Genomic DNA, 18,311 nt, shown 5'->3' on the forward strand with positions numbered 1-18,311 from the left:
TGTTGGAGTCTGAATCATGCTGCACTTGAAGTCCAACAGTCTCCTTGATCTGTCTTTTGCAAGTGAAAAATGTAACACCTGACCGTCAGACTCACTCCAGGAAAATTAGCCACCTCATTAAACAATTCTAGTTTTGAGGAGCAGGGGAACAGTCTGGTGGGATGCAGCTGGGGGAATGCGGGTGGGTGTGACCATAGGAAGTGGAAGCAATTATTGTCACCAGCTACGTGTATGTCACCTTCACCCAGATGACCAGCCAATCTCAGTCTTGGGCATCCCATGAGAATAATAATCACTTACAACCACCAGGCTTTCTCCAGTTTGTAAGGTAGCTTCCAACATATCACTCTTGATGCTCCTGTAAGCAACTCTAGAGGGAAAGTTGGACAGAATTTAGTACCCCCAGTTTATGGATGGAAGAACTGAGTGTTAAGAACTGAAGGCCTCTGCCCAAGACATATACCTGGTCAGTTAGAGATAAGTCAGGACTTGTGTCTATGTTCTCATATTATAAATGTACTGCTCTTCCTAATTCATTAGTAAGAATGCGAATGATCCCATGTTCAGGAAGCCACATAGCCCAGTGGTCAGGAAAGCTGGCCTTGGATTCAGACTACATGGGCTAAAGCCCGAGTTGGGCTGCTTACTAGCTCTGTGATCTCAGATACTCTTTTCCTTTCTGTGCCTCAGTTTACCCATATGTCAAAAGGGATGATAATGACACCTGTCACATAAGTATAATCCTCTTGACAGATGTCAAACCAGCTGTCAAGCCAGTAAAAGAATAAAAGAAACAAGCCATATGAAGTATTCATAGGATGAACACTCAAACTAGAGCTCATTGTGACAATGCATTGTGATTCAGTGACACAGGCAGAACAGAGCCATAAAGTCTTGGACTTGGAAAGAAAATAGTAGAGGCACTTCACATGTCTGCAACTCTTAACAAATCCACTTGTGTCCAAAAAACTTCATGTAGAAATTGATGCTACTAACTGGCTTGTGACCAATTTTGAAGAAGAGAAAGACAATCTGTAAGTGTGAGGAGGGAGGATGGAGAGACAGAAGTGGGTGTGAAACGGAAGGGTTGGGTCCAAAGATTGCCACAGGCATGTTTGTGAGTTGCCTCCATTCCTCTCCATTAGGGCCGTGATGCTCAAATGAGCACACATCAAATCACTCAGAGGGCTTTTAAAACAAAAATACCTGGATGCCACCTCCCAGAATTTCTGATTCCATAACTCTGGGTGGAGCCTGATATATGCCGCTGTCCAGAAGACCACAGTTTGAAAATCACTGCTTTAGAACTTGCTGGTGACCCCTCTATTTTATTTTATTAATTGATTGATTGATTGATTGATTTTTGAGACTGTGTCTCACTCTGCAAGATCTCACACTGCAACCTCTGCATCCTTGGTTCAACTGATTTTCTTGCCTCAACCTCCCAAGTAGCTGGGATTGCAGGCACATGCCACCATGCCGGGCTAATTTTTGTATTTTTAGTAGAGACAGGGTTTCATCATGTTGGTCAGACTGGTCTCAAACTCCTGACCTCAAGTGATCCATCTGCCTCGGCCTCCCAAAGTGCTGGGATTACAGGCATGAGCCACCATTCCCAGCTTCAATGCCCCTATTTTAGACACTAGAAATGGTCCAGAAAATTTGACAGTTAGTTTCCCACTGACTTGTATTTTAAGAGAACATTTCGTTACTCCTGATCTTTTAGTAGATATACCTGATTTTAAGAACTGTACGTTCTCTGTTTTTGTGTTTCACCATGTTTAACTGATGCCACATGCCTGGGGAGAGGGGATAACTAAGCATCATGGTCTGTGTGCATTCTTTTTGGGGGAGTCTCCCGAAGCCTCATCTAGGCTTGTTCAAATGGAGTACCCTGTGCCTGCAAGTGATCCCTCCCTACTCAATACAAACACCATTCTTCCCAGACAAGGCCAACATCACCTGGGTTTTCTGTAACTTTTCTGGAAATGCAGCTCTCTGTGGTTGCTGAGATTTTATGGAGCTTATGGGCTGTGCCAGGTGTGGGTCATGACTCTACAGGCACCACCTCATGTAAACTTCAGGGCAGTCACGTGAGCTGGGTGCTAGAACTGCTCCCATTTCACAGATGAGGAAGCTGAGCCTAGAGGTTAAGCCCTTCACTCGAGGACATATGAATGGTGAAGACAGCATTCATACCCAGGAACTCTGATTCCAGACATCGCAATCTTGACTGGCTTCATATTGTACTGATTCACAAAAATATCACAAAAGAATATGGCCTTGCATTTAAAAACCTGACTTTGATGTTGCTGCAAATATTATCACATTTGTTCCTCATTACCACTATAGCAGAGATGGCTTTATCCCCATTTCACAGATGAAATGAGGTGCCCACAGTTTAGGCAATGCATGCATGGACACAGGTGAATGGGGCTGGGTGTCGGAGCCTCTTTAGGGCCTGACAGTTCAATCCATGTGACATTAATTACAATTCATTGATGGATTTTCCAGCACCAGGCAAGGGGTTGCAGTATGGTTTTCCACACACCACACTTATAGCTGGACCATTAGATTCCATCTCAGTAAAAGGAAGCAGCCCCAAGAATATCTTTGGGGGTCAGCCGTGGTGACTCAACACTAATCCTAGCATTTTGGGAGGCCAAGATGGGTGGACTGCTTGAGCTCAGGAGTTTGAGACCAGCCTGAGCAACCCGGCAAAACCCCGTCTCTACAAAAACAAAAAATGAAAATTAGCTGGGTATAATGGCATGTGTCTGTAGTCCCAGTTTCTTGGGAGGCTGAGGTGGGAGGATCGCCTGGGCCTGGGAGGTTGAAGTTGTAGTGAGCTGAGATCACACCACTGCACTCCAGTTTGGGTGACAGAGGGAAACTCTGTTTCAAAATAATAATAATAATAGAGTCTTTGGAAATTCAATAATTGAAATATTAATATGGGCAATAATAATTATAACAGTATTAAAAATATAAATAGCAAAGCAAACAGCACATTGGGTGCTTACTTCCAGGATGTCATAAAATCTTTACTATGAACCTATGAAGTGCATCAGCGATCAACCCTGAGACTGAGTTGAATGACTTTTCTAAGATCACAGACCTACTATGTGCCGGAGTTGGGACTCAAATCCTGTTCCGTGTTCTCTGCACTTACCCCCAAGCTATTCTTTTTCCTCCCATTCCTTTCATGACTTTAGCCTTCGTGACCTCCGTGGCATCCCATTTTGCTACAGGGCACCTTCTATGAGGCTCCCCTCACCCCCAAGTGGTTCCACTCACTGCCCATTCATTTTCATTACTGCCTTGGTAATAATATCTCTTCATAAATCTTTAACCACTTGGCACCTGATTATAATGCAATAAAAGGATCATAATGTAAATTGATATGTTACATTTATTGTTGTTTAAATGATGAGAAGAGAAAGTTCATAAAATATTAAATATTTCTTCTTCTTTGAGGGCTACGATTAGAATGCTTTACCCACTCCGCCCCCAGTATATATTTTTCTTCCCAGTTTGAGGCATAACAGGCAACTGAGAGCACTCCCGTGTCCTTACACCACCAGCAAACACCAGCATGCTGTGAAGTGTGGTTTCATTTTGGCATGGTCTCTACTGATTCAGGCAGGGATTACTTGACCTAACTAATTTAAGCAAAAAGAAATCCCCAAATTAGGGTGTTATTCTGAAAGCGGTGGAGGAATTTTATGAAACCTGCGTCAGTTACCTATTGCCACAGTAATGCTGTGTAACAAGCCAGCTAAAACATTATCTAATTTGAAACAAATAACATGAATTTAGCTGATACGTCTGGATTAGCGATTTTAGGCTTGCTTCAGCAGGGCAGTCCTTCTGGGCTCAGGTCACTTGCACGTCTGGGTCAGCTGCAGGTCAGTTAATCTAGAATGGCTTTGGCTGGGCAGCCTGGGTGGCCCAGGTGTGTTCTGTGTGTCTCATCCTCCAACAGGATAGCTGGGGCGTGTTCTCATGACAGAGGCTGAGGAGCAACAGCATATGTGGAAACGCCCAAGTGCCTTCTTAAGCTTCTACTGGGTCACTTGCTAACATCCCAAAACAAATCTGACAATGGAGCCCAGAGTCAAGGGCAGTGTAGTACATCCCCACCCAGAGTGGGAAGACACAACAGAGTTCACACAGCAAAGGGTTTGAGCACAGAGAGGGGCCATTAATTCAGATGACTTATTACAGAACCCAGGATCAGGAAGGAGAATAGGGTCTCTGCAGATCAGGAATCAGAACTGGGAGTCATCTTAAACTAAGGCAAGTGCTGCCCCTTGGAAGCCAGGTGGTGTCTCATCCCTATGGCAAGCTGAGCATCTTCTTCACACTTTTCTTCCTCTACAGAGTGACTTTCTCTACGTACTTTGACCACATTTTTGTGTGCCTTTGAACTTCACAACCCTGGCTTTTTATGGCTGGCCACATCATTCACTATCCCAATAGTGTGTGTCTTAACCTCACATTCCTGGGAGAGACAATCTCATCCCAATCCCTCGAATTGTGCCCCTGTGTTGGGAACCTTGGTTCTCCCTTTAGAGCTTTTCCTTTCCTTCCTTCCCCAGCTTGATCAATGGTACCATCAGCCACACATTTACAGACTAAACATTTCAGTCATCTTTCATTCTTCTTATTGAAATGGAAGGAGTTTTCCCTTATCCCCCTGGCAGTGCATGTGACAGGGGTGTGGGTTGCTTCTAGGGCATGTGACAGGGGTGTGGCTCACTTCTAGGGTGTGCGACAGGTGTGTGGCTCGCGTCTTTGGTGCCCCGCTGCTCAAACCCCTAGGGAGAGCATGCAGACGGGCAGGTCATGGGGCTCCGATCCCATGGCAGTGTCTAGGGTTGAGTGTTTACAGCTCCCGAAGCCCCAGTGGGCATGTGTTACAGTGTGCTCTTTCAGTTTTGCCATCTGCAAGTGGCTTGTGTTAATAAGCTCAATTAGACCCTCTGCCTTATTGCAAGAACAGAGGGCTTTCTGTATCCCAGGTCCTTGCCTTGGTGTACCAGAAAAATCAGATCACATGTGGACTTGGAGGACGGTTGCAATGTTTCATTGAGTGGTGGACGCTCTCAGTGAGATGGATAGGGAGACCCAAAGAGGAATGGAGTGGGAAGGTGATCTTCCCCTGGTGTTGGGCTGCCCAGTGACCTGACTTTCCTCTGACTGCCCCCGGCCAAATTCCACGTTGTCTCGTAGTTGACGGCCTGCATATATCTGCTGGTGCCTGTAGGCGTGCTCTTCCATTCCTTTGCTCCTCTTGGCATTCAGCCACTTGTGTGTGTGCCTGCTAGAGTGTTGGGGTTTTAATAGGCACAGGATTGGTGGGGTGTGGCAAGTGGGAGCTGTTTTGGAAAATACAATATTCGGGTGCAAAAACAGGAAGGCCTGTCCTCACTTAGGTCTGTGGGCACAGACCCAAGGGTGGAGACCTTGCCAGGGACCCTGCCCTTCTCTACCCAGCACTTCCCTGCCCCTCTCCTGTATCACTATCCCTCACCCTCTCAATCAACTCATCATCTAATCCAGCACATATTATAACTGAAATTTCAGTTAAATATATTTACTTCTCCCCATCTGCACCACCCCCACCATCTGGGTCCAAGTCGCCATCCTTTTTTTCTGATGTCATAGTGGCCTCCTCCTGGCTCTCTTGTCACTCACAATTCCATTTCCTGCTTTCACTTTTCCATAGCACTTGCCACTCTACGAACTATCTTATTTGTACACGTATATCTTTCCCCTCGGAGCAGAAGGCAACTCCAGGAGGACAAAGCACTTGCCCTATGTTGGTTAGTACGGTATCTCTAGCATCCAGTAGTCTATAATGACTGGTGAATAGTAGCTGCTCAATGCTGAGTGAATAAAAAGGAGTGAGCCATGTAGTATGAACCATCATTTCCCCACCACCTCCCCATCCTGCTTTGGTGGGCAGTTCTCAGAAAAATAGAAATGAGCAGAGAGCACCTTCAAAGGGCATTGACTACAGTCACAAATGCCAAATCTGGGTTTAAAACCCAGGGCCTGCTGGATGTGGTGGCTCACACCTGTAATCCCAGCACTTTGGGAGAGATGGGCAGAGATCAAGACTGCCAACATGGTGAAATCCCGTCTCTACTAAAAATACAAAAATTAGCTGGGTGTGGTGGCACACACCTGTAGTTCCAGCTACTAGGGAGGCTGAGGCAGAAGAATCGCCTGAACTCGGGAGGTGGAGATTGCAGTGAGCCAAGACTGAGTAATTGCACTCCAGCCTGGGTGACAGAGCGAGACTCCATCTCAAAAGAAAAGAAAAGAAAAGAAAAAAAACCAACCAGGGCTGGCCAGGCACGGTAGCTCACACCTGTAATCCCAGCGCTTTGGGAGGCTGAGGCAGGCAGATCATCTGAGGTCGGGAGTTCGAGACCAGACTGAGCAACATGGAGAAACCCCCGTCTCTACTAAAAATACAAAATTAGCCAGGCGTGGTGGCGCATGCCTGTAATCCCAGCTACTCAGGAGGCTGAGGCAGGATAATTGCTTGAACCCAGGAGGCGGAGGTTGCGGTAAGCTGAGATCACGCCATTGCACTCCAGCCTAAAGCTGCCCCAGCTGAGCAGGGCTTTTGCTGAACCCAGGAAGCCAAGGCTCCCTGAGCAATGCATCAGTTATGTGAACAGGATGGAGAATGAGGCAGATCCTGCTTCAACCTACTTATGATGAATAGAGAGATTCTATGGAAGCCTGTCCTCTAATTTACTCAACAAAGAAGTCCCAGCAGGACCTCAACTTAGAAATAATTTGTCAGCAGTTAGATTCATAGGATGACAGCGCGGCAAGAGTCACTGTAAATTCTTAAGAGGAATAAAGCTGCATCCACTTAAAAATTATCCTGTAATTCCACCTTCTCTCTGGTCTGCTCCCCATTTAATCCAAATGTGTTTATTTATGATGTCTAGCTTCCTACTTCCCAAAAGAATTTGACATGGATTGCATTAAAGGCTCACTTCAAATGAAGAACGGATTTAAAATAAAAGAGATCTAGGCAACTCCGTGGTCTCCCCTGAGAAAAAAGAAGGGCCCTGGAGGAGATGCAGCAATGATGTTAGACCCTCTGGCCGAGGAGGGATTGAGGGAGGCCAGGTTAGAGAGTGATCACAGGGGTGGGAGGCATAGACCTTTGGGATCGAAGGATGGAAAGATTTCAACATTCCCCTCTGGTCATGGGAGGGTGACTTTGAAATCCCAGCTCTTCAGTTAAAGGCTCCATGTTTCATCTGTTGATCTGTTGAGCTTCTTTCTCCCAAAGCTGCATTCCCATTTTTCTAGTGGGTAGTGTGTTTCCTAACTCCCTGGGCATATTTTCCAGGTGCAGGGGTTGAAGAGAGGAAAGAAGGTCAGAAGGGAGGGTAGAAGGTGAGATTGATCAACACCAAGTAAGGCTAATACTGATGTAGACCCTACACTGTGCCGCGTACTATTCTAAGCATCTTATATGAATTAACCCAGTCTTTGTATAATGATCCTGTTATCATCCCCACTTTATAGATAATGAGATGGAGCCATGGAGAGATTAAGGAACTTGCCCAGGGGCAGTGCACAACCATGAGACCCTTGGTCTAGGTTCCTAACAGCTGGACCATACTGTCTCTCTTTAGGCCAGGGCACTTGAGCTTGGGTTTCTCCACCACAGGGGTTACCTAGAGCAATGGTCAATGGTCCAGGTCAGCCCTGGAGTACCAGCTTCCTGCTGATTGAGGTGGGAGGGAGAGGCCAGCATGCCCTGGGGCCCCCAATCAGTACCCAGAAATTGGGAAAGGCCCCAGGAGAGTTCCCAGTGCTGGCCATAAAAAAGGAACTGAAAAAGGGCTCTGTATCATGAGAAAGCCTAACATCCCCAAAGGGTGGGGAAGGGGAGAGTATCCTAGATTTGGAGAGTACACACTTTGCAAAAGACTTTATTAGCTATCTTACCCCCACGTAACAAAAGACACCTGTAAGTTACTTCAGAGACAAACCTGGTTTACTGAACTTCTTTAAAACGCCACAAAAGACTTGCTCTCTATAATCCCTGAGCCCTGGTATAACTCTCTAATTTGGGTAGGGTTGACCAGAAATTGTTAGTGTGGGGTCTAACTCCAAAGTTCAGAGTATCCTAGTATGTAAAGGGATGGGGTCCTCTGTGCCTGGCTGTTCTGCCCCAACCTTCCCTTTTTATGATCTGTACCTGAAAGGAAGAAAAAAACAGTAGAGGTTTCCTCCATCATAACCATAGATGATTTGGATTTCTTCATCTTTCCATTGTGAGGGAAGGATTTGCAAATGGTATGTTTTTCTGAGACTATGGTATAATTATAATCATGGCAATAATTATTCCTTTTGCTCTCTGCACTCAGACCCATAGCATAGTCAAGTATTTTCTAACTTTCTGTTTTCTCCTACTCAGCCCTGTCAATGACCCTTCAATACCCTATTCCCCCAAACCAAGTTTTCTGGGGTTCCTGGAGCTCAGCACAGACATCAATAATCTGTGTTGTAGTTTCTTCATCTGTAAAATGAAGATAATAGCTCCGGTGTCTTAGGGCCACTGTGAAAATTACATGACTAACATATACAGAATAATTAATAATTAATATATTGCTTGGCAAATAGTAAGTGTTCAATAACTATTAGCTTCTATTATGTTAATTGTATGGATTAATTGGGACCAAGGTAATGTTACATAACAATCACATAACTTTAGTGGCATACCAGGATAGTTTGTTTCTTATTAGTTGTGGTGGTTGGCTAGAGGTTGGCTGATCTAGGCTGGCACACTTGCCTATCTGCAGGTCAGCTGGGGCTCTGCTGTAGGCTGGGTTGGCTGGGACATCTTAGGTGGGCAGCTCTGCCTCACACGTCTCTCATCCTTCTCCTGGCATCAGTGGATTAATCCAGGAATGGAGTTCTCAAGGCAATGATGGGAGTGTAAATGGGTAAATGGAAACATGCAGGGCCTCTGGAAGTCAAGAATAGGGATTGACACACAGCCCCTTTTATCTCTTCTATTGGCCAAACAAATCACGTGGAGATAGGAAAGCATATACTCTCCCTTTTTGGAGGAACTCCAGTGTCACATGAGAAGGGTATGGGTGCAGGCAAGGTGAAGAATGGGGCCATTAATGCAATTGATCTATTATGTTGATTATCATCAGCCCTGTTCCTATTTAAATGCAGACTTTGAATCTGATCTTCCAGCTGGGGCTGGAGCATCTCCACCTTACACACTTTCCCAGGTGATTCTGTGGCAGCAGGTCTGGCTTAGGGAATTCTACTCCAGGTGTGCAACCAACTGATCTTAAGGATCATCTGAGACACTTCGTCTGATGAAACAGATCAGATTCCTGGGCCACTCTCCTGAGAGCCCCGGAACCTGGATTTTAGCATGTGCCCAACAAGGGAATGCCAATGATTTGGAAAGTTGGGAAACACACTTGTCATGAAACACCCACATTTTTTTTTCAGGCATAAAGACTGAGGCCCAGAAAAGGAAAAGGAAGTGTCAAAGATCACCCAGAAAGAAGGTTCCAACTGCAGCTTGACTTCAGGTGATGTAGCTCCCACCTGGCCAGGTATCTTTTCCAGTATACCAAAATAACTAGAAAAAATTTTATGCCTTAACTCAGTCACCATAAAGACTCAATGGAATTGAGTGTTTTAGAAAAAAAAAAGTCATATTTTATCACCCCAAGCTTGATTTACAATGGCTTCTGACTGGCTATCTCTTTTGAACACAGATCTTTAGCAACCAAGGTTTCACATAGCACAGACACTCTCTCATGACACCTTGAAGGGTTGTGGTTGCTCCTTTAGGGTCTGCCTGAACTGCAGAGAACCACCTGGCCTGAGGTTATGCCCTTCCTGGGTTAGTGGGCACTTGGGTGAGGGACGGTACAAAGGCCTGGTCATTGTGCCCTAATTGGAGCCATTGAGAGCAGTGCTCACTCCAGAGCTCCCTGCCAGATTGGCCTTGTCTCTCTTGGGCTGCACCAGAGTTCAGCTCCTTCCTGTGCTCAATTCTGTTTCCTTCTGAGTATCACAGATGTTGATTCTTAAAAAAATCTTGTACCCTGAACTTGATAGCAGCATCTCCTTTAGGAGAGCCTAAAAGAGGGGTGAAAGGCAGCTATGGTGGTGTGGAAGGGAAGGAAGGACGACAGCCATGGTAATTAACTTTGAAGGGAAGGATGTCAACCATGGTAATTAACTTTGCTAAGGGGAGCACATTGGGGGAAACTGAGGAATGTGTCAACCAAATGCAAGCTTTTAAAAGAAGCCTTGGCAGACAGAAGTGCAGGAGGCTCCTAAACATTTAAATCACCTTTTCCTATTGATTAAGGTAAATACTTTACTGATGCTGTTAGTCAATACCCCTATAAATCCTCGATGCGTGATAGCTTTACTGTGTATTTAATGTTTCTGTCTTTAATTGAATTACATCCCCCTCAGCCCAAAATGATGAACTGAAAGTGAGAAATCATGTTGGCTATGACAAAAATGGGGCATGTTTATTTTCTTTGTTTAATTTGAAGAACTAAACCCTTTGGACGTAAGTCAGCAAACCTGACTTTGTCACCAGTGGTTGGTCTCATCTCTTTACTTCACTGGGCTTCAGTTTTCTCACCCAGAGATGGAGAAAATGGAGACTTTCCTCTTGTAAGGTAACAGCTTGGAAAGCCAGGAGGCCATAAGGGAGCCTCATTATAAATACCTCAAAGCAGGGCTCTGTACAAAAATTTTCCAGAATCTTCTGTGGCACCCGCAGGGAGTGGACACAGTGGTCCTGGAGCCTGTTAATTCCTTCTGCCACCTTCTTTCTGCACTGCCGCCAACTGATTGATTTGCCCACTTAGACAGCTGAGTGTAAATATCCACCTGTCAATCATCCCATTATGCTAAGTGCCCAGCCGGTCCTGAAAGGTGATTTACGTTCTCCAGTGTATGGCTCTGGTCCTTGGCAGCTGTGCTGTGTGCACAGTAGGGAGAGTAAAGTGCAGCAGGTTGCATCCCCAGGGTCTCCACCCTAGACCCTCAGGGACATGGTATTTTCCCGAAGAGAGGTCTGACTGAAAGGTAGGAAGCATTCTCAGATCCTCTTTTCACCCCATCCCTGCTGAGGGTGGGGAGTGACCTTCAGTGAACCTCAGAGTCTAAAGGAACTAATTTCTTCCTACAGAGGAGAAGGATCTACAACAGTGGTCCTCAAATGAATGCCGCTTTGCTCCCCAGGGGATATTTGGCAATGTCAAGAGACATTTTTGAAGGTCATGACTAGGGATGAGCCCCCAGCATCTAGTGGGAGGTGTCTAGAGATGCTGCTAAACACTCTGAAATGTACAGGACAGGCCCCCCAGACAAACAATTGTGAGGTCCAAAGTGTCAATAATGCCACTATCAAGAAACTCAGATATACAGGGAAGAGAGAATGTTAATCAAAATGGGGTACTAGATGACTCAAAGAAACTTCCACAGGCATGTGATGATTTGTTGCAAGACTACTGTGGGAAAAGCAGGAGTTTGGGGAGATGGATGAGCGTGGTGGTGGTCTTCGGAAATGGAACAGCTGGTCAGGATTTCCCAGTGCTGATGCAGTTGTATATAACCCTCAGTTTACAGAGATGGGTTCTAAGGCTCAGATGGTGGCTAATATATAGAATTGGGATCCTTGTCTCTTGAAAAGCACATCAGGGCTCTTTTCAACATCAGAGATAGGCAATCATTTTAAGAGATTAACTGGTAGCAGCTTTCCAGTGCGTGTGCCCAGCAGGCACCTGAACCTAGCAGAAAAGAGTGCTGGGATTGATTTGTGATGTCTGCCATGGATGCAGGAAAGAGGAACAATGGCACTTGGGAAACCTATTTACCTTCCTTGTACTTCACCATTTTTCTTAGCCTCAACTATCCATAGAGAAACATATTTAAGGCCATTTAAAAACATATTTAGAATCTTGTTTGGCTGCATTAAAAGAGATGCTTTTAACATACTCTTCTGAAAATAAAATTATCCAATTTTAGTAATGCATGCTTGTTGTAGAAAATAAAGGCAAATAAAGGAGAAAATACAAATCCTCTATATTCCATATATAGCCATAAAGGATAGTTTGATAGTTCCCTTTAGACTTTTATTCTACAGTGTATCTGTTCTTCTCTTAAATTTTCTGAAATTAAATTCATGATGATTTATTGCCATTTTAAAAATTAACACTAAAATATGTGCATAACCTGTCATTAAATATTTTTGTAAGCTTTGCTAGTTCAAAGGCTATAATGATACGCTGCACAACGGATTGTTAGCATTTATTTAATAAATATCCCGTAGTTCAACACTTGGGTTTCTTCCAGGTTTCTTTTATTTATTTCTCTCTTTTTTATTTTTGCTATTGTTACATGATAAACAAGTTATACATACATTTTTTGAATATGGATGATTATTTTCCTACACTTAATTTTTATGAGTGGAGGAATGACTGGCTTAAAGGTTATCAGAATTATTATGAAAGTCCTCAATATATTGTCAGGTTTCTTTTAGAAAAATGACTCTAGATTATACATCTCTCGGGAAGGAACACGAGGGCTAGTTTCTCTAAATTTTATCAAAATGACAATTTTAAAAGTTGCTGTCTATTAAGAAATAAAATAGTGTATTGTTTTTAAGACCTGCATTTATTAATGAGGTTGAACTTTTAAAAATGATTTCAATCCCGAGGCCCTGTGTTCTTTATCAATACTGAGAAATTCCAGACAATGGAGAGTGTCAATTTGATGAAGAAGATATGTGCCCAGCATGAACAGTCTAGGATCATAACCGTTCTTGGTTCTGTTCATCGGAGTCAAACTGACTTTGCTTTCGTGACTGGCAACTTGATTGGTAAATTCTTCTCCACTCAAACCCGTGGGAGCCTGGACCCCTATGAAGGGCAGGAGGTTATGGTGCGGGCCATGTTGGCCTTCCTGCAGAAGCACCTCGACCTGAAAGAAGACTATGATCAATGGAACAACCTTGTTGAAGGCATTGGACCGTCGCTCACCCCAGGGGCCCCCCACCATCTGTCCAGCTTGTAGGCACAACTGGCCGTTTGTAAAGTCACTTCAGCCAAGTTTTCATTTGGGAGCTACCCAAGGGCACCCATGAGCTCCTATCAGAAAGTGATCACCATGACCCCTTTTCTCAGATTGAAAGGTGTAATCACACTGCTGCTTGGATAACTGGGTACTTTGATCTTAAAATCACTTTGGGACTGGGATCACTTACTGATTGACAAACGGACTTTCTGGGACCTTGATGGAGTGGGGAACAAGCGGTAGAGTGGGACTGGAGGAGACCCAGGCCCCGGGCTGAGCACTGTGAGGCCTGGATGAGAAGACTCAGCCCAGCGAGCTCATTCCCTCACCTCTGGTCAGTGCTGCTGCTTCAGTGGAAGAGATGAAGCCAAAGGGTAGAGTGAAAATCCCTACCTTCAGAGACTCTAGCCCAGCCCAACACCATCTCTTCCTACCTCGTAGCCCTCTCCCTCCCCAGGGCCACTTGTTGAAGTCTGAGCACTTTATGTAAATTTCTAGGGTATGAGCCGTGATCACAATTTCTGTTTATTTCTAAGTCTTCTCATTGTATGGAACATAGTACTACTTATACTTACAGTAGTAAGTTATACTTGTGAGCCCACAGAGAGGCAGACAGCATGGCTCTCACAACACAGGGAGAAAAACTGAGGCACGAAGAGGTACCTCAGAAGCTCTGGATTCTTTGGGGGTTTTGCTAAAAGCGTATCTTGATAGGAAACAACACAAGCAGGTTGAGATGGTGAAGATGACCCAACAACAGTGTTAAATGGCCATTTGCACAGGCCTTTGCCACAACAGAGAAGCAGTTTNTGAGATGGAGTCTTGCTCTGTTGCCCAGGCTGGAGTACAGTGGCGGATCTTGGCTCACTGCAAGCTCCGCCCCCCAGGTTCACCCCATTCTCCTGCCTCAGCCTCCCGAGTAGCTGGGACTACAGGCGCCCACCACCAAGCCCGGCTAATTTTTTGTATTTTTGGTAAAGACGGGGTTTCACCGTGTTAGCCAGGATGATCTTGATCTCCTGACCTCATGATCTGCCTGTCTCAGCCTCCCAAAGTGCTGGGATTACAGGCGTGAGTCACTGAGCCTGGCCCCATTTTTTCTTTAGCATTTTTTTTCTGGCTTTCTTTCGTATAAACTCTTTAGACACACTAGTCTTTATTAAGATTAGTATATTTGTTGTAAATATTTTCTCCAGTCTATTGTTTAACATATATGTGTGTGTGTGTGTGTGTGTATATATGTGTGTGTGTGTGTATATATATGTATGTGTGTGTATATATATGTATATATATGTATACGTGTGTGGTTACATTGAGAAATTTTAATATATCTGACCAAATCCTTTTTTTTCTTTTTCTTTTGATATTTATTACATTACTTTTAAGGTTAGACATTCCTTCTATTTCTTAATCATATATAAATATGATTTGTATATATGCACACATAGAGAGGTGTTTACTTATATAAATATAATTATTATATAGCTTATATAAAAATATATACATATATAGAGTTTCTCCTACCTTCTTAAAGGTTTTGTTTGTTTGTTTAGTTAGCATCTAAACTTTATTACGGGCCAGAGTAAGAAACCAATTTTTTTCACTTCAAGTATTTAACCGTTTTTTTCAGTGGTTTTTGTTACCTAATTCTGCATTCTCTCTCTGACATAATGCCATCACATATGATATTCTTATACTTAATAGGGTTTGTTTGTGGGTTAGCTGCTGCTTTGTTTTTTTTCTGCAAGTGTCTGTAGTAGTTATTAATGATATTCACCAAAATGTCTGGCTTGCTGGCTTCTGTGAATGTGGTTGTATTGCATTACCTTGCCTTCCTAGGGTTGTATGAAGTCATGTGGCTGGCTCTGGCCAAGGAAACATGAGCAGATGTGATGTGAGCCTTTTCCCAGGTAGGCCTTACCTGTTAGTAGGAAACCACTCAGAACTCTTCTACTCTACCAGTGACCTCATCAGCTGGAGTAAGGAGAAGTGGAACAGTGTCCCCAGTTAACCTGTAATGGACACGCATCAGAAATAAGATGTAAGTCTGTTTAAAAGACACTTACATGTGGGGGTTGCTCGTTACTGATAGCAGAACCTAGTGTGTGCTGACTGAGACATATATGTTAATAGTAAGTCTTCACTTAATGTCATTGATAGGTTCTTGGAAACTGGGACTGTAGGCAAAATAATGCATAAGAAAACAAGTTTTACCATAGGCTAATTGACATAAATAAGAGTTAAGCTCCTATGGCATATTTCTAGTCACAAAAACATCACTAAATTTCTAAATCAAGACCCACAACACGTCTAATATTAAATAGTGAAATAAATGTGATATATACATATATGTAAGAAAGATGAATGAAAACAAGTAAGAGAATTATGTACCCAATTATGCCAGCCAAGTCATGGATCACTGGAGCCTATCCCAGAAGCTCAGGGATTGATTTGCCCATTTACAGCTGAGTGTAAATACCTACCTGTCAATCACAAGGTGGGAACCAGCCCTTGACAGGATGCCCTCCCATCATAGGCTGAACTCACACATACCCACAATCACTGATCCTGGGTCCATTTAGACATGCCAGTTCACCAAATGGGCACAGCTCTGTGATGTGGGAGGAAACCACAGTACCTGGAATAAAACCCACATAGACATGGGAAGAACGTGTAAACTCGACACTGACAGGAATCCTGGCTGGGAATTGATTTTTTTTCCTCATCAATGTTACAAATGAAAGGGTATTGAATAAAATGACATTATTCAAGGTCCTGCTGAACATTTTGTTTTAATTGAATACATTTGAATACATGGTCAAGTAAATCAGTCTTTTTTGCTTCCTTCCCAAAAACTGTCTGGAATGATTTTGCCTATCTGTACTTCCAGGAAACTTTTTGATTCATTGTTCAAATAGTGCTGCTCCTTTCACTCCAAGGTGAATCTCAATGAGATTTGGTTTGAATTATATGAACTATATTATTAAATTCAGAAATAATTGACATCTGTTCAATATTTCACCTTCCCATCCAGAAACATGGCCTCATATCCATTTCGTTAATATATTGTTTTGTGTACTTTCATAAAATATTTTTGTATATAGTTCTGCATATATTATAACATTTTTCTTAAATATTTTATGTATACTGTTGTTGTGTGTCTAAGAACATCACATCAGTACTCTTTTCTAACTGGTTTTACTGCTATTTAAGAAAGCTTTTAGTTTGTAATGAATTCAGCTATCTTACTGGATTTTAACTGGTTCTAATAAATATTTCAGTTCATTGTTGTATATATTTTTTCAAAATCTTTACTTTTCAAATTGAAATTGTATGTTCTAATTTGAATAATTTTTTATTATGACAATTAGAAATGACACTGTGTGACTAGATCAAGTAAGACATAAATTATTTTGCATTTGTTAATTTAGAATTATAATTTAGATATTATTAGTTGTTTTCTAAAGTTATGTGCTTTTGGTTAGTGCAAAAGAAATTCTAATGGCAAAACCACAAAGCATGACTTTTATCTCTTCATAGACAATAGTATAATGAACTCACATGTGCTTATCTCCTAGCTTTAAAAATTTTCAACATATAATCCCACTTCTAGGTATATACCCAAAAGACAGGAAATCAGTATGTTGAAGAGATATTTGCACTCTCATGTTTATTGCAGCACTATTCACAATAGCCAAGACTTGGAAGCTACCTAAGTGTCCATGAACAGAAGAATAGATGAAGAAATTGTACGTATACACGATGGAGTACTGTTCAGTCATAAAAAAGAATGAGATACTGTCATCTGCAGTAACATGGATGGAACTGGAGATCATTTTGTTAAGTGAAATAAGCCAGGCACAGAAAGACAAACATCACATTTTCTCATCTGTGGGAGCTAAAAATTAGAGCAACTGAATTCACGTAAATAGAGAATAGAAGGATGGTTACCAGAGGCTGGGAAAGGTAGTTGTTGGTGGCGGGGGTGGGGGCAGGCGGTGAGTATTTGAGTACTGGGGGGATGTAGGGATGATAAATGAGTACAAAACACAGAAAGAATGAATAAGACCTAGTATTTGCTATCTCAACAGGGTGAGTAAAAAATAACTTAATTGTACATTAAAAATAACTAAAAGATTATAATTGGATTATTTGTAACGCCAACGATACATGCCTGAGGGCTTTGATATCCTATTTACCCTGATGTAATTATTACATATTGCATGCCTATATCAAAATATCCCATGTAACCCATAAATAAATATATATATATAGTATGTACACAGAAAAATTATGAATTAAAAATTTTAAAAAATATTTAACACATCACCAATCTTTTTATCTATACTAACGCAACCCCTACCTATCACACACACACACACACACACACACACACACACACACACACTTTTGCACTGCCTGATTCTGAAGCAAACCCTGCAAGATCATATCACTTCATCTATTTCATATATTCAAAATTTTAATCTTTATCAAGATTTTCCCTTCTTTAATTTTAGTTTTCCAAATTGTAGCTGTTCAGGAAACCTGTCTTGGCTGTCCCAGTATGGTTTCGTCCTTGTTTTTGATTAAACCAATAATGCTTGTTTAAGATAAAATTTTTTAAAAATTTCAAGCGGTAGAAAGGCATGTACAATGCAAAGTGAATTAACATCTTTTCTGAGGTCCAAGTACTTCTCCCTCAAGAAGGTCACACATATTTTTCTCTTCTATATTTCAGGTACACTTTATGTCATCTACAAAAACAGTATCTTTGCCCCTCTCAAGTTCTGACTGAGCAAGAACATCCAGAATAATCCGGAGTTTGCTGTTTGTCTCACAGCAAGTAGAAGTGCCAGGATTCATATCCATGGACTTTGGTGCCAGAACACATGCTTGAAACCACTATGCAAGACTTTAACACAGTAAAAAAGCATGTTTCTCTTTCCAGAATACTAAGAACTGGGTGTTGAATTCAATCAAATTCCCTTTTGGCATCTATTAAAATGATTGAATGCTTTTTCCCTTGATTTATTGATATAACATTTTGTCTTAGATGTTACCAATATTAAACCATTCTTTATTTCCTGATATAAGTAATATTTGAAATGATATAATATTTGGTTTTTATATTTTAATGTGCTGCTGGTTTCAATTTGTTATTATTATTTTTTAATTTAGAAAATATTTGCATCTAT

General features: G+C 42.4%; 1 long non-coding RNA gene across 1 annotated transcript; it reads left to right on the forward strand.

Annotated features, from left to right (window-relative positions):
* The first annotated feature begins 913 nt into the window (after positions 1-913).
* LOC108531274 (uncharacterized) lies at positions 914-16,833 on the forward strand. The gene is made up of 4 exons (XR_001886117.1): positions 914-1,034; positions 9,520-9,626; positions 14,956-15,157; positions 16,796-16,833. It is a non-coding gene; the product is annotated as an uncharacterized LOC108531274 (long non-coding RNA).
* Positions 16,834-18,311: the final 1,478 nt, after the last annotated feature.

This window comes from Rhinopithecus bieti, unplaced genomic scaffold, assembly GCF_001698545.2.
Source record: "Rhinopithecus bieti isolate Rb0 unplaced genomic scaffold, ASM169854v2 scaffold_8911, whole genome shotgun sequence".
Classification (NCBI taxonomy): Eukaryota; Metazoa; Chordata; class Mammalia; order Primates; family Cercopithecidae; genus Rhinopithecus; species Rhinopithecus bieti.